The 15,460-nt window shown below is 45.5% G+C and overlaps 1 protein-coding gene across 1 annotated transcript in view; it reads right to left on the bottom strand.

Annotated features, from left to right (window-relative positions):
* Positions 1–15,460, bottom strand: part of LOC118386785 (gastrula zinc finger protein XlCGF17.1-like) — a 96,209-nt gene that overhangs the window by 18,973 nt on the left and 61,776 nt on the right. The gene's annotated exons all lie outside the window — the stretch shown is intronic.

The following is a 15,460-nucleotide window of genomic DNA, read 5'->3' as shown; positions in this document are numbered from 1 at the left end:
TTTGAACATGTCAATGTGTTCCTTCAGTGAGTTTGTCAGACTCTGATCTGATCTTGGATCAGTTTGAGAATCTTTCTTTCCTGGCTTAACTGTAGAAGACATTTCAGCATCCAGGCAACTGCTTTCTTCAAGCTGTTCCATGTTGAATAGTAGTCAATCAGTTTGCTTTCTTCAAGCTGTTCCATGTTGAATAGTACTCAATCAGTTTGCTGGTTGGACTCTTTTCTTCCACACTCCGTACTGTTTACGATTACGTCTTTTCTCACCTCTGGATCATCCGGTGGGATGGAGCTAAGCTCCTCGGGGACTTTCGGCCATTGAGTTTCTGGTTTCTCCAGGAATTCTGGTACTTTGCGCCATCTCTTTGAGTTCAGGAACATTTCAACATGTAATCCTCTTGAGGCATCATCGGCTGGGTTGTTTGGAGATCAAATACCTCCACTGTTTTGCTTTCGATAGGTCACGGATCATAGCAACCCTATTAGCCACAAAGGTATGGAATCTCTTGGTGTCATTGCGGATGTATTTTAGCACAGACTGGCTGTCCGTCCAAAAAGTTGACTCCTCAAGTTCAATCTCAAGCTCCAACCTTAACATCCTGTCCACTCGCACTGCCAATGTTGCTGTAGCAAGTTCCAGTCTGGGGATTGTCATCTGCTTGAGTGGAGCCACCCTTGATTTCCCCAGTATGAATGCAATGTGAACCTTTTCCATACCGTTTGTGAACCTAAGGTAGCTTGCCGTGCCATAACCTTGTTCACTTGCATCACCGAAGTGATGCAGCTGTGCTGACTTGACCAAAGTTCTCAGGCATCATACACCTGTCTATCTGGAATCTGGAGAGCTGGTCCAGCTCTGAGAGCCATCTCTGCCATGACAGAGTGTTCTTCAGGGATGACTTTCGTCCCATCCACACTTTAGCTTGCAGAGCACTTGAATAATTTGCTTTGCCTTTAATACAAATGGGGCGAGGAAACTTAATGGATCATAAATAGAGCTGACAGTTGAGAGAATACCTCTTCTTGTAGGGGTCTGTTCTTGACAGTGACTCGGAAGGTAAATGCATCACTTTCAATGTTCCATCTGATTCCAAGTGCTCTTTCAACAGGCAGCTTTTCTCTGTCCAGGTCCAGTTATTTTATCTGCTTGGCTTTGTGTTCATCAGGGATAGAAACCAGCACAGTGTGGCTGTTGCTGACCCACTTGGTCAATTTGAACCCACCCTGAGAGCACACATCCCTGAGGTTTTTTGTGAGAGCTATGACTTGTTCTTCTGTGGCCACGGACTTGAGGCAGTCATCAACATAGAAGTTGAACTTGACGGTTTGAATCACCTCTTCATCGTACCTCTCACAGTTGTCTTCTGCAGTCTTTCGCAGTGCAAAGTTTGCACAACTTGGAGAGGATATAGCACCGAAAAGATGAACCGTTATTCTGTACTCCTCCAATCTTTTGTTAGTATCACCGTCTGGCCACCATAGGAATCGCAGGAAGTCTAAGTAATCTTCATGGACACTTACTTGATGGAACATTCCTTCGATGTCTGCCATCATGGCAATGTGCTCTTGCCGAAATCTTAGCAAGACTAGTAGTAGTTGTGGTCCAAAGTGTGCATCACTGCAAGTTTGCCCATTTATAATTCCCCTGTTTTGCATCTTCTCTTTTCTATGGCGTGTTTGCCAGGTCAGGGCCTTGAAGGAGTTCACTGTTAAGAGATGTACCTTTATGATGATGAACAGTCAAACACTGCTCGTTTCGTTCCTTTGCGCTTACGGTGAATGCCATGGTGTGGTATGTACCATACCTTGCCTTTCTTTCTGAGGAGCTGTTCTTGTGGTACCTTCTCTGCGTAACCTTTTGTTATCATCTCTTCCATGAAGCCTTTCTACTCTGCAGCGTAACATTTGTCTTTCTTGAACTTCCTGATAATATTTAGAGCCCGCTGCTTTGCCATGTCACGATTGTTTGGCAGGACTACATATTTTTTTGCGAGAGGGCAACGGTAAGTAGTAGTGATGGTTATGGAGCTTGATACGATCTCCATAAACCTACGATCCTCAGCTGACATCTCACTTTTCTCTTCATACCCTCTCTCAGGGAAGTCATGGTTGTACTGATTTACAAGAAGAACCCCCAGGTCGGCCATTAAGATACGATTGGCCATCACCGTAGGATGCCCAGATTCTTCTGCCATGATACAATTGTTAAGAGGACCGTTCATCACCCATCCAAAGAGGGTTTTCACTGCATACGGTCCGTTGCCTTGACTATTTATGATTTTCCAGGGTTCCATTGCCTTTGGAGCATTTACGCCAATCAGGAGTTCTACGTCGGCGTCAATTTCCTTCAACTGAACCTCTTTCAGGTATGGCCAAACTTTTGAGATCTTTCTGAGTGGGAATATTCTCTCTTGTCACTGGGATCTTATTTTGGGTGTAGACCTTTGGTAATGCAAGAAATGTGTCACCTTCCACATTGCCAATCTCTAATCCAGATATCGCAAAGCTCTTGGTAGGACTCTCCTGCCCCATTGTGCATAGCAGAATTTCAGTCTCACTGCCTTTTAGCTTGCAACTGCCTTATGAGTCTCTCTGTACAAAATGTTGCTGAGCTACCAGAATCGAAATGCATAGGTTAAAGTAGACTTGCTTCCATTTGCCATCTTTACTTGAACTGGCACAATCGCAACTGCACAATCTGTACCGGCCCCGGTATCTTCACCAGCTTCCATGCTCAAATGCATGAATAAATGGCCTAAAGTTTAGAGGATCACCGTCAAACATAGGTATCTCCCTAACAGGGAGTGTGGCCTGTTTGTGCTGTAGTACAAGGAGGTCAGCAATTTCATTCTGCCTTTGCATGACAGTAGAGAGGTTATCATGGCTGGTATTATGGCTGATACCCGCAGTTTTGACTCTTTGTTGATTGCTAGACCTTGATGTTGGCTGCTGAAGGGTGTGGTTTTATGACTGGTTTCTGAATAGGTTTTGATGGCTTTGTGGTCAGTTGTAAAACTCTTTGTAGTGGGGTCTTTGGAACTGCACCTAAATGCAGCAAACTCAACAGGTGATGGTTCAGGTTCCTTATAGACCTCGGGTTCCTGGTTATCAAAATAAGAGTTCATTCCATCTTCTTGGCTTAGAAAATGGGCTTCCCCAGCATGGGATTGAGAAGTTGACTCAACACTCTCCAGAACCTTCAGTTTGGCATTATATGCTGCTATGTCCGTTTCCACTGCCATTTTTTCCATCCTAACATTCAGTTGAGCTTTCTCCAGTTCCAATGCATGCTTGTCCTGTAATGATGCTAGGCTTGCAGAGGACACTGAGGAAGCGGTCTTAGAATATTTTGTTTTACTTTGTTTTTGACACATTGGAAATGCTGTCATGTGGTTCAATGAGCGTTTGTGGCTCGATTTCAGCTTTTTTCAATATTTCGACCTCTTTCAGGAAATGTTCATAAGTTCTCATTCTTGGTTGATAATAGTTAATGCTCTCCTGTTCGTGTTCCTCCTCTGTGACCAGCTCTACCACAGAATCATGAGCATTCTTAAAGTCATTGAGAACAGCATGAAATGCTTCAAGACTCTGATCCACAGTTTCAATGTTTCCTCCATCAACAAGAAGGGCTTTTATTTCATTCATTTTGCGTGTACACACTCCAAGTTTGCCTCTCCGGGCTGCATAAATTCCTCTAACCAGTGATGTTTACATAGTGATGTTTACATTATTCCCAGATTTCGTGTGGTTTCTGAGCTGTTAGTTTAACAGTACCTACAACCTCATCTCCCCCTTTTCGCTCAATTGATTTCAACGTGATATCGATGAGTGATGACACATAAGTGTTGCGTTCCTTTGTTTAGCCAACCCTACATTTAAATGCATCACTCCAAATGCGTGCTAACGACTGTCTTCTGCAGGTTGTCCTCTAATCAGTCGAGGTAAAAGATATCTCACATTTCCATGTGTTTTTTTAGTTGTGTTAGTTTCAACAGCACGTACAACCTGATTTCCCCCCTAATCGATATCAGTGATTTATTTCTACTTGTCAAAACAACAGCATTTTTGGTGCTTGTGCATTTTATAAGGAGCTTGTTTAAATAAATACAAGTAATATGATAAATAGTACATTTCATGTTTAGGTTTTCAATTCATCACAAACTGTTTCTGCATGTTGGTTATTGATTTGGACACGTTAAATCTGTGTTTTGACATTTTGCTATTCCCACCTAGCACAATGTAATTCAAAAGATGTTGAAAATAAGACTATGCCTGACGTCCACCTACGTTGTAGGTGAAAGTTGAAAAGATGCCTTTTCGGGTCGTTTTTTCAATGACTTGAAAACAATTTCATTTTAACATACTAGCAGCCTATACACATGGACGCAGTATAATAAATTGGCCTATAATCAATTTTATTAACAATCCTACATCACTCCAGTATTTTTTGACAACATTCAAGTGCTAATTGTCTTTATTCCACTACTGAATAAGCATGTCTCAAATCACCTCATATTTCAAACATCCAGCCTGACAAAAGATACATTTTATTATTCCATGCCTCACCATTAAGTTAATTATTGCCAATACATATTAACAAAGGGGTGTACATTTGGCTTTGATATTTCATATTTACAATTCATGTAACATTTAGTAATCATAATTATTCATGCAACCAACTGACCATTTTTAGGTACAATTATATTGACATTGCTATCCTGCTTTTAGAATATATGGGTTAATTCTCAGATGTGCCAACCCAAATGTACTAGAGCATGACATTGGGGACTGGGACCAGATCCAACAACATGAGTGAACCCTGAAAAGAGAGAGAAGCTCCACAGTGAGGTGGAAAGTTACTACGACTATTGCAGGTTCCTCTTAAAATCAGTCCGTGGTAAGGACAACTTGGTTGCTGAAATTCTCAATAGTGTGCAGTGAAAAATGTTTTGCATTTAGCCAGTGCGTTGCCATGGATCCCAATTTCTTTTGACTGCACGTTTTACCATATTGGAGAGAGTTTTGTTTGGGTTCGTTCCAAGGGGACGAGTGTTCTAGAAGAATAACATTTTAGAAAAAAATATATATTTAGAAATATGTGTTCTTGTTTTTAATTGTTGACAGCCAGTAGACACCATGTTTATATTGGTGAAGCATTGAAGTTGATTATAATGTGAAATGGAAGTTGTTTTCTTTTGGTGGTGAGCAAACTTGTCCAACAAAAATATAGGATATATTTGTTGTCTTAAGGGGGAAAGTAGTTACATGTTTTGGTTTTTCCATTTATGTTTTGAGGTTGGACTTCAGCACGTATAGCTCGTTAGCATGTAGGACGCACTGAATGGTGTCACCTCGTTAGTCAGTATGTGTTACACCTGTGCTGGCTTGTCCATCTCATTAGTGGGAAGGTGTTTCACCTGAGCTGGTCCAGGTTCTATTTATGAGTGTCTGGCCCAGTGCTCCAGTTGTCTTGATAGATGTGGAGAGTCAACACCTTTAGTTGCTCCACCGTTTCCTATTAAAGATGTTTTTCATTTCAGGTTGAAGCTTCTTTCTGAAGAGAGCTTATTTTTTTTAATGAATCAATACAAGCAAACAAGATCGTTTCCGGGGATTGGTATGGTCAACACCTTACGATTTGCCTGGACGGGGAAAAGAGATGGAGCCTTGTGGAGAGAAACATTTGGAAGGACCATTTTGATGGGATGCCCAGGATTGAAGGTTAAAGATTTTCTCTGCCTTCAGGGGAACCCGAATGAGAAGGGCTTTGATGTAACGTTTACAAAGAAGAAAAAACATGAGATAATGAAGATGGCAAAGGAAGGGAAAAGAAGGTCCCCTGTGCCATTACACGGTGACCAGCCTGGCAAGAAACAACTTCAGGGTGGTCACCGTAACCATGTACAATCCGCATGTGAAGGATGAAGAAGTGAGGGCCTTTCTGGGGAGGTACATGGACAATGTCTCCTCAGCGAGGTACCTCAGGGACTCCCTGGGTTTCTGGAACGGAAGAGAGGTTTCCAGGCGTTACTCAGGAGTCCCCGAAGAGTGTGGATGGCTACCTCCATCCTCCGGCGATGTTCTCCTGGGGCTGACAGGGGAACCCTATACTATGCACATCAGCCTCCGTTCTGCAGGCGTTGTATGGCCGATGACCATACCCTGGCCTCGTGCAGCACCAAGAAATGTCGGTTTTGTGGGTCGGAAGAGCACGAGGCCAAGGAATGTGACGAGCCCAAGGCTTGCCACGGGTGTGGCTCCAGAGCACACCTGTGGCGTGATTGCCTGGCTCGTCACAGGTCTTACGCGTCTGCAGCTGGGGGAGCGGGGGATGGGGGGAGAAAGAAAGGACGCATGCGGATTGTACGGATGGCACAGGGGAAAGGACGGAGAAGGACGAAGAAGGGAAGAGGAAGGCGAAAGAAAGAGGAGAGAAGATGGAAAAAAGGAGAGAAGAAAAAGAAGGTGGAAGAACGTGGAGGAGCAGAGAAGAGGGAGAAGTGGGACAGTGGTGCGAGAAGGAGTGGAAGAGGAAGAGGGACAGTGACGGGGGGAGGGAGGTGTGGAGATGGGAGGGGGGGTGGGAGGGGGAGATGGGGGAAAGGAGGGGGGACAGCCTGCCAGGCTTCCTCGAGGTCGAAATGAGGGATTTGGTGGAGGATTTAGTGGGGATGGGACGTTGTGTCTCCCCCTACCTCCTTCACCAAAGAAGAAAGGGATGAAGAGGGGGAGCTTGGCAGGAAGTGAGAAGGGGGTGTGGAGGGGGAGGGGGGCTAAGAGAGTGGCGGGGGTAATTTGTCCTCCCGGTTTGCCTCAGCCCCTTGCATTTTAGTGATGCAGTGAGGGGTCGGTGGGCTGTTTCTAGAGGGATCCCAACTCCTGTTTGAGGAGATGGGGTCCCCTACATGCAGCCCCGAGGCAAACAGGGAGGGGGGGGATGGTGGGTGGGGGGGAGGGAGGACCCAACACACTGCCTGGGTCATGGGTTGGGATGGAGGACGGGGGGCGTCAGAGAGGAGAGGACGTCCCCGCCGGTGGAGATGGACCAGGGGAGCATCGGGTGATCTGGTTTTTTCTTTGGTTTTTGGGGTTTTTATTTGTTGAAAAAATTAAATGAATAGTTCTGTTTCTTTTTTAGTCTAAATGTTAGGGGTTAAGGAATAATGTTAAAAGGAGGGCGGTTTTTGTTATTTAGAGGGTGTGGGGTTTGATTTCTGTTTTTACAGGAGGTTCACCTGAGGGATGGTGGGGATGTGTGTAGATTTAAGAGGGAGTGGGATAAGGGGGAATCTTTTGGGGGCATAGGAGGGTGCACTCAACAGGAGTAGGGATTTTGTGTGGGAACAGAGAGGTTAAAATAGAGAACACTTTTGTAATAATGCAGGGTAGAGTTTTGGGGATAGATGTTAAGTTTAGAGAAGCTAGATATAGGTTAATTGGGGTGTATGGGCCACAGGTGGCGGCAGACAGGAGGGAGATGGTGGACTGTCTAGCGCCCCTGTGTGTTACAAACAGGCACTTGGTGATAGGAGGAGATTTTAATATAGATTTAGGGGTAGGTGGTGATAGCAGTGCAGGTGCCATCACTGGGCTAATGGCTTGCCATGGTCTGGTTGATGGTGGCCTGCACACTACTCCGGCAATGGTCGGTCCTACATGGCGCAACTCCAGGGAGGCTCGACTACATTTTTGTATCCAGGTCTTTGGGTCAGTTGTCTGGGCGGCTGTTGCCTGTTTTCTTCACGGATCACGACGGGGTGTTCCTGCAGGTGGGGTCGCCAGTCTGCCTCTTCGGTAGGGGGTACTGGAAGTTAGATCGGGATATACTGGAGGAGCAGGCTTTCGTTGACACATTTTTTGTTTCTTTCGGAGGCTTGACGGCCTCCGGTCCATGTGCGAGGGGGTGTTAGAGTGGTGGGATTTAGTTAAGGGGAGGATAAGGGCTTTTATAATAGGATATTGTAGAAGGAAAAAAGGGAGGAAAGGAGGGAGGTGGATCGTATCCAAAGGTTAATTAAACTCGAGTACGAGGCAGGCAACCTCGGCGGGTCGATTGACTGGGAGAGATCGCAGCCCTAAAGGCGCAGCTCAGGGAGCTGCAGGAGCAGAAGGCTCGAGCTTTCCTGGAGCGTGCGCATAGTGGCTTTCTAGAACATAATGAGACTTGTTCCGCTATGTTATTTAAGTCGGTTAGGGCCAGGCAGAGTAGGAAGGTAATGCATGGAGTTGGGGAAGAAAATGGTAGTATAGTAAGTAAACCAGAGGAAATGGTCAGGGTGACAACTGATCATTTCCAAGGTTTATGTAAGGAAAGGGAAATAGATGTAGAGCAGGGAAACGTGTTTTTAGAACACTTGTCCCGGCGGCTGCCAGAGGACATTAGAGACGTGATGGAGGCCCAGATCTCACTAGAAGAGGTTGAGAGCGCTCTTAGGAGGATGGGAAAAGGGAAGGTGCCTGGGATGGATGGGCTGCCGGCTGAGTTTTGCCTCAAGTTTTGGGGTATACTTGGACCAGTGGTTCTCGAAGTCTTGAAGGCCATCCTTGAGACGGGGTCCCGGGGGATCAATGGCTGTTGGTGTGCTGTCACTTCTTTATAAGAAGGGGGAAGCAACTGACCTTGGCAACTGGTGGCCATTGACCATGCTGTGCGTAGATTACAAGATTCTTGCAAAGGTTTTAGCAGACCAGTTGCGCACAGCCCTTCCCTACGTCGTCCACGAGGATCAGACGTGTGGGGTAGAGGGCCGCTCTATAAGATGGAACCTACAGTTGATCAGGGATTCCATCGCTTGGGTTGAAGATAGAGGGCTGCCTTTAATGGTAGCAGCGCTAGATCAGGTGAAAGCTTTTGATCGCGTGAATAGATCTTTTCTATTTAGGGTGTTAGGTAGATTAGGATTTGGGGAGAAGTTTATAGGATGGATCCGTACTTTATATGTCGGAGCGGGGTGTCGAGTTAGTGTAAATAGTCACTTAGGTGACGTTTTGACCTCTCGTCTGGGGTCAGGCAGGGATGCCCACTCTCGGCTCTCCTCTTCGTTCTGTACATGGAGCTCTGGGGGCTGCCATTAGGGCAGACACAGGGGTGGAAGGCTTGTTGATCCCTGGAAGTGGTGGGCTGCGTGTTAAGATGACGCAGTACGCCGACGACACTTCCTTGCTGTTGTGCAAGGACTCGTGCCTGACAAGGTCCCTTGCCATCTTTGGGGATTTCACCCGAGCGTCGGGAGCAGTTCTGAACCATGCAAAGTCTTCCGTCAAGTTTTTCGGAAGATGGCGCGGTAGAACGGATGTGCCTGGGGGGTTATCTCTCTGTGAAGGGGCCCTGAGGATTCTCGGGGTTCATTTTGAGACCTCCGGCTCAGCGACGCTAAACTGGAACATGCGTATCGCAGTGGTACAGAGGAAGCTAGCAATGTGGAAGGCTAGGTATTTGTCTTTTATGGGCAAAGTCCTGGTCCTAAAGGTGGATGTGTTGCCGTCTCTTTTGTATTTGGCGTACATCTACCCATTGCCGGCTTGTATGAGGAGGCCTCTAGTGAGGCTTTTGTTTCAGTTTATGTGGAGTGGCAGGTGCGAGTGGGTCGCCAGGGCACGCATGATCTGTCCCATCGGGGAGGGAGGTAGGGGGTACCACATTTCCCCTCAAGCTGGACTCAATTTTTGTTTCATTCTTGTTAGCGGAGCTTGCTCAGCCAGTGATACACCCGTCCGGTTACCTCCTGCGGGTGTTCTTCTCGTATCAGGCGAGAAGCGTAATGGTGTGGTCTAACGCGGGTCTCGGGCTGAACAGCTGCCGTGGCACTTTGGTCATGCGGCAAAGGGGCTGCGTGCGCACCCCGAGGTTGAAGTTGCCCGAGTAGGTTTAGACCACAGGCACCTGTACGAGGAGGTCAGGCAGGCAGGAGTCCTGCGCCTGTAGCGGGCATCTCGTCGGTGGTCTGGGAGGGAGTGCAGGCGCGGGGCCTGGACAACAGGCTCAAGGATCTGAATTGGTTGAGCCTCCATAAGTGCTTGCCGGTACTTTCCATCTTGTACCGGTATAGTTTGGTGCAATCCCCCACCTGTCCAAGATCCTCTTGTGGCAGGGAGGAGACTGTGCGCCATGTCTTTTGGGACTGTGCCTTTGCCGGAGTAGTATGGGCTAGGGCACGGGTGTTGTTAGGTTTGTTTAGGGGGATTTTGTTTTGACATGGGCCAGGTTAGAGAGAGGTGTAGGGAGAGCAGAGGGACGGATAGGGACAGGTTTCTGCTCTGGCTTCTCATGAGTCTCTTTAAACGGGGGACTGTGGGAAGCAAGGCAGAACATGGTGAAGACAGGGAGAGATTGGGGGTGGAAGGAGATTTGAGGGGGAGGATGAAGAGGGAGGAGAGGAAGTGGGGGCAGCATGCTGCTCGGGAGAGGTGGAAGGGGGTTTAGGACTGGGTGTCATTTAGATTTGTAAGAGGATAGATTAGGGAAGGGGAGATAGGGAAAGGTATTTTGTAGGGTGACGGGGAGGGAAGATGCTCCCCTGAGGTTTTGTTTGGGGTTTATGTTTTTTAATTAGTTTAATTAAAATATCATTATTTGAGTATGTATGTAAATTTGAGTTGTAAAGAATGAATGGTAATAAATTATTTTAACAACCTTTTTGGGGGGGTTTGCCTCCTGTTTTTAAGTTTGGTGTGGGTTTTTATTTTGTCTGCTTCTTGGGCAGATTTAGTGGGTCTCATGGGGGGTGTCTTTTATGTCCCAGTTGTTGTTACTAGTCAACGTTCAGTGGACACCCCCATAGTGTCTATCAGAACCCCACCTGTTTAGTTGTGGTTGTTGTCAGTGACTCTTTATTAGTTCCCTCTTCTATTTAAGGGACATTTCTGGTTTTCTTTCTGGGGAACGTAACAACAAACAATGTAGTAAAACAAGCTTATATTTTGGGTTGGATATTGCATCCAATTGTTAATATTTTAATCAATGGTATTTCTTGAGGATGCTCATTAGTCTTTCAGTTGTTAATCTTCTGTTTCTAATCCTCATGTTTGTGTGCTCAATATTTCTGTTTATTTTCATATTTTTTTCCTGCGAAGCCATTGTGTTACATCCATGTCTGAAATGCGCTGTATAAATAAAGCTTGTTTTGATTTGAACATATTGCAAAACAAATAACCCAATGACTGACCAATCAGACTCTTGCTAAACCAATTTACAAATATGTGCAAAAGCAACACATATCTTTGTCCATCTTATTATGAGAAACAGTATAAATTCAGTATTTCTCCCACTGTCAAAATAGTGCATGGTTCGTAAGTTTAGTGTCACTTTTCAACCAACCCAGTGCATTTTTTAAAATCAACAATACGTCAAACGATTCAACTACTGAAAACTAAAACAATCAAATTGATCAAACAGATCAATCCCACTTTTCAAGCCTGCTGGAGTGGTAAACCACCCCCTGCTCTACCAGGGACTTGAGATGGTCTCCCACAGCTCTGCTTATGTCATGTTCTGTGGCCATGCTGTTCCATTTCTTGACTGCCCCTGCAACCCAGAAACACAGTTATATTATATTATATATATATATATTATATATATATATATTATTATATATATTATATATTATATATCAAAGTAATGGATATGGAGCATCTATGGCCTCAGTTACACCTGGCACCTAAATGTGACTTCTGTCATCCGATCGTTCCAAGCTGCATTAGGTTCAGATCTACCAGGATGGGCCTTTGATGCAGTCAGGCTACTGAATATGCATAAGCAATATAAATAAATGGTGTGAATGAGTGGGGAAAAGTACATTTGACACTGAAAGATTAGTGGAATCTGTGTGTGTAGCTGGACAGGTAGGATGACTGACAGTGAAGGTGAACAGGTGGTCATGTGTCAGGTGACAGAGGAATGGATGAGTCTGAGGCAGGAATTCCTTTAACCATAAAGTGGTATATTTACTGAGTAGTCTGTGCTGCATCACAAAGGAAACAAATAACATGTATCCAATCAAATTCATAATCAAAGATCATATCATTCATTATTAACATAATTTAGGGAATTCAACAGACCAGTTCATTAAGAAGTCAATAGTAATCATCCGTGAGTCATTTAGGCTCATAAATCATGAAAGAATACAAACAGGGAATGGTTATACAATCTATAATCCCCATTATCAAAGTCAATCAGTTAGCAAACAATGACGTTTCTCATTTCACTCTTTCAATTGTCTTCATGTGTACATATAATTAATTTCAATACACATGAACCATATCGATTGCATAATTGGCCTATGAGGATCCGTAGGGCCGTGATCATTGACAATTCACATTACACAATATGTTTGAAGCTGCGCTCCAAGCCGAGCTCCGCGGTAATAACTATTAACAATAACTGAATGGCCCACTCTCTCGATCGCCACAGATAATTCAGATGAAAGGTAACATAGTCGGTGGATTCATGGACGCACATAACATCTGGACCAGATGGAGTTAAGGAAGAGAAAGCAGCGAGATCAGGCGATGGCAATTTCCTCCTTTTATGGAGTTGAGATCTGTCGGACATTTCCACCTGACCTACATTTACATTTACATTTAAGTCATTTAGCAGACGCTCTTATCCAGAGCGACTTACAAATTGGTGCATTCACCTTATGACATCCAGTAGAACAGTCACTTTACAATAGTGCATCTAAATCTTAAAGGGGGGGTGAGAAGGATTACTTATCCTATCCTAGGTATTCCTTAAAGAGGTGGGGTTTCAGGTGTCTCCGGAAGGTGGTGATTGACTCCGCTGTCCTGGCGTCATGAGGGAGTTTGTTCCACCATTGGGGGGCCAGAGCAGCGAACAGTTTTGACTGGGCTGAGCGGGAACTGTACTTCCTCAGTGGTAGGGAGGCGAGCAGGCCAGAGGTGGATGAAAGTGCCCTTGTTTGGGTGTAGGGCCTGATCAGAGCCTGGAGGTACTGAGCTGCCGTTCCCCTCACAGCTCCGTAGGCAAGCACCATGGTCTTGTAGCGGATGCGAGCTTCAACTGGAAGCCAGTGGAGAGAGCGGAGGAGCGGGGTGACGTGAGAGAACTTGGGAAGGTTGAACACCAGACGGGCTGCGGCGTTCTGGATGAGTTGTAGGGGTTTGATGGCACAGGCAGGAGCCCAGCCAACAGCGAGTTGCAGTAATCCAGACGGGAGATGACAAGTGCCTGGATTAGGACCTGCGCCGCTTCCTGTGTGAGGCAGGGTCGTACTCTGCGGATGTTGTAGAGCATGAACCTACAGGAACGGGCCACCGCCTTGATGTTAGTTGAGAACGACAGGGTGTTGTCCAGGATCACGCCAAGGTTCTTAGCGCTCTGGGAGGAGGACACAATGGAGTTGTCAACCGTGATGGCGAGATCATGGAACGGGCAGTCCTTCCCCGGGAGGAAGAGCAGCTCCGTCTTGCCGAGGTTCAGCTTGAGGTGGTGATCCGTCATCCACACTGATATGTCTGCCAGACATGCAGAGATGCGATTCGCCACCTGGTCATCAGAAGGGGGAAAGGAGAAGATTAATTGTGTGTCGTCTGCATAGCAATGATAGGAGAGACCATGTGAGGTTATGACAGAGCCAAGTGACTTGGTGTATAGAGAGAATAGGAGAGGGCCTAGAACAGAGCCCTGGGGGACACCAGTGGTGAGAGCGCGTGGTGAGGAGACAGATTCTCGCCACGCCACCTGGTAGGAGCGACCTGTCAGGTAGGACGCAATCCAAGCGTGGGCCGCGCCGGAGATGCCCAGCTCGGAGAGGGTGGAGAGGAGGATCTGATGGTTCACAGTATCGAAGGCAGCCGATAGGTCTAGAAGGATGAGAGCAGAGGAGAGAGTTAGCTTTAGCAGTGCGGAGCGCCTCCGTGATACAGAGAAGAGCAGTCCTAATTAAAGGACCTAATTAAAGCTTCCCTGGCCCAGCTGAGTAAATGGTAATGAATTAAAGGATTATTCCACCAACTCCATGGGCCTTTTCTACAGACACAAATTACCTTCATAATATCAAAGAACAAATGTGTGTGCCTGAGGGGAAATTAACTTTCATACAGCCAAAAGGGTTGAGAAATTGCACCAATATCAGTGGACAATTTGCACAAATGTAAATCAACATGGATGATGGAACATATTCCTTTTTGCTTCTGTGATAAACCACTAAGGGGGCATAACTATTTACCATCTAAACCATATGTGAACTCTCCCCTCTCTGGCTGTAGAAGTGTTCTTCCTAACCAGTCCCTCAACAGCTCTCTGACTGAGCTCCACCCTCACTGGGTCTTCAGAGGAGAGGAAGACTGAGGATCAGTGGTGATTTTAGCATGTAAGTCTTGGTGGGGGAAAAAAACAAACATGTGGGATGCATGTCAGCAAAGCCACTACACAAAACAACACTGAACAATACATTAATTGCACTATAACGGTGACAAACGGTGCCCACAAACTGTTAGGGCCTACATAAAGCTGTCCAAACAGCAGTCCCAACATTTTACCACCGCTACACCTGATTATAAGTAGAGCCTTGTCTGGCAGCAAAACATTGCATTCAGCCTCAATTACTGCTTTTAAAATAATATAGCTGATTTGGCTAACTTGCTTAAACACGTGGTTTCTAATGACAATTGAGATGTACAAACTATGGCATAAGGGGACGACGAGGGGATAAGAGGCAATCCGTAATTTTGATTTTGATATTCATGGGCGAGCTAGGACGGACGTAGTCAATATAACTATTTGTTTAGCACTTTTGAAATGTACAGTGACAGAATTCAGAACATGGGCCGTTCTTACAGTGTCCTCCCTGTACACCAAGTCAGAACCGTATGATAAATAGGGCATATAAGCAGACAATGAAAGCTCTTACAATATTCAATAATTACATTTCTCTAAAACAGGTTATAGGCTACATGTGCACCACCAAGTCAGAACAGTAGGCGAAATTAAGAGGGGAAAATAGACAGAATTATTATGGTGAGAAACATGGGCTACTAATAGCTTACTACAAAAGATTCACTGAGTATTACTTTCTTAGCTACAGTATACATATCTCCCTGGCATTTTACATAACTTATGCAGCAGCGTGCAAGATAGTTTTGGATTCACTGTGTTGTTCTGTGCTCACTTGAACAGGAAGTTGTCCTTCGTGGGCAAATGTTGTCATCAACGTCTGTCATTTTCTGGATTTATGGTGATTTCAAGACAACTGGGAACTCGGGGTTAAAAAACAAGGTTGGATCCTGATGATGTCAGTGATCTTCAGTTTGTAGCTCTAGAAAGAGGCCCGAGTTCCGGATGTACAATTCCGAGTTGGATGACTGTTCAAAACTTATTTTCCCAGTCAGAGCTTGTTTTTTCCCCGTGTTCCCAGTTGTCTTGAACTCACTGAAGTCAAGTTTTCATAGTTCCGAGTTAACAGTTGTTTTGAGTGTGGCACAAATAATGCTTCATTGACAAT

The sequence above is a fragment of the Oncorhynchus keta genome, chromosome 8 (genome assembly GCF_023373465.1).
Source record: "Oncorhynchus keta strain PuntledgeMale-10-30-2019 chromosome 8, Oket_V2, whole genome shotgun sequence".
NCBI lineage: Eukaryota > Metazoa > Chordata > Actinopteri > Salmoniformes > Salmonidae > Oncorhynchus > Oncorhynchus keta.
This window is presented reverse-complemented; position numbering and strand designations above follow the sequence as displayed.